This window comes from Eretmochelys imbricata, chromosome 6 (genome assembly GCF_965152235.1).
Source record: "Eretmochelys imbricata isolate rEreImb1 chromosome 6, rEreImb1.hap1, whole genome shotgun sequence".
In the NCBI taxonomy this organism is placed as follows: domain Eukaryota; kingdom Metazoa; phylum Chordata; order Testudines; family Cheloniidae; genus Eretmochelys; species Eretmochelys imbricata.
In genome coordinates, this window is record NC_135577.1 from 72,230,683 (window position 1) to 72,232,535 (window position 1,853).

The following is a 1,853-nucleotide window of genomic DNA, read 5'->3' on the forward strand; positions in this document are numbered from 1 at the left end:
CTTAACGCGGGTCTTTTCTCTCCGTCTCCAAGCTCTGCTCTTCCTGGGTGGCGCGGGAGGAGAGGAGGTGAGAGAAGACAAGTTAAAAGGCTGACAAAGTAACCGTTTCTCTGCCTGGCTCTTTAGGACACACTCGGAGGAGAGGGGTCATATTGCAGCCCTCCGTTTTCCGCTCCTTGGGGCCCCATTTAACTTATTAACGAAGCATCATTAATATAAAACCTACCTTCCCAAGCGCCACGGACCCGGATGTTCTGCTCCGACAGTAGGTTCTAGGTGGAGGTGTGACGCCTCCGGAGTCTTCTTTGTTGAATACAGCCCAGTCCTCTGCCTGCTTAGTAGCCGAGGTGAGGCCTCCAGCCCAGGTTCCTACAGCTTTGTCTGACTTTCCCCTCTCCCTACGGCATGGGTCCCGCTTCCCTTTCCCCCCTCTAGTAGCTGCTCCGTGTGCCTGTTCTCTGTTTTCCTCTTCACCACCACCACCTGTAGAGTTTCAGGTGAAACTGACTCAGAGCCTAGCAGCGTAGGGTGTTTCCCTTTCCTCCGAGCACATCCACCTTTAACCCCTTCTCTGCCTGCACCTTAGGTGTGCCCTTCAGGAGCAGACAGGCAGGAAAAGACAAAGGAGGAGATCCGGGTGCAGGAAGTGAAACCCAACTCCCTGAGTGGGGGAAAAAAAAAAATCAAGTCACTCCCCTCTATACCTGACTAACTAGACAAGAGGGAGGAGAAGGGGAGAGAAGAGGCTGCTAAGGGTCTTTCACCTCTTCAAAGGAGGAGGGATCTGCTGAGCAAAAAGCAACAGACCGCACACTCCAACTGAGAGACCTGCATGGTGGGGAGACTTCCAAGCAGCCTGCACTGCTCTCCTCATGATTCCTACAGGGGTAGACCACCTTGAGATGGGGGAGAAGGCAGTAGTGCTGCCGTTCTGTTTCCCTCCCCAGGGACAAAGATTATCATTTGCCACTTGCTGTAAAGCACTTGTGTGTGTGGGTGTGTTATTTCCATGCGTGCTTGAAGTCTCTATTAGATTGTAAACTCAACTGTCTTTATGTGCGTGTTGTACAGCAGTGGTTCTCACCCTTTCCAGACTACTGTACCCCTTTCAAGAGTCTGATTTGTCTTGCGTAACCCCAAGTTTCGCCTCAGTTAAAAACTACTTGCTTACAAAATCAGACATAAAAATACAAAAGTGTCACAGCACATTACTGAAAAATTGCTTACTCTCTCAATTTTACCATATACTTCTAAAATAAATCATTGGACTATAAATATTGTACTTACATTTCAGTTTATAGTATATAGACCAATATAAACAGGTTGTTGTTTGTATAAAATTTTAGTTTGTACTGACTTTGCTAGTGCTTTTTATGTAGCCTGTTGTAAAACTAGGCAACTATCTAGATGAGTTGAGGTATCCCCTGGAAGACCTCTGTATTCCCAGGGGTATGTGTGTACTCCTGGTTGAGAACCACTGTTGTACAGCGTCAGCAATTAGCCATTAGAATATTATTATTAATAATAATTATTGTTATTTTGGTCAGTTTGTATTTTATAAGCAAAATATTGACAAGTTTCCCTCCCAAAAGCTCTCCCCACCAGGTGTACTTCAATGGAGTTAAAAGGTGTGCATCAGTTCTTTTCCCCAAATGTCTCTAATAGCTTTCAGGTGTTGTCAGGTATGTAATCACTGCTGTCCTTTAAAATACAGTATAGTTCAGTCTCAGATACATCCGTGGTGTCTGTTTCCTCTTTACGCAAATGTGCTGGAACCTTCGGGGAGTGAGAACTGCATACTGCAGCTTGACAGATATAATTTGATATATTTTCTGTACTTCTGCTTGTGTTTG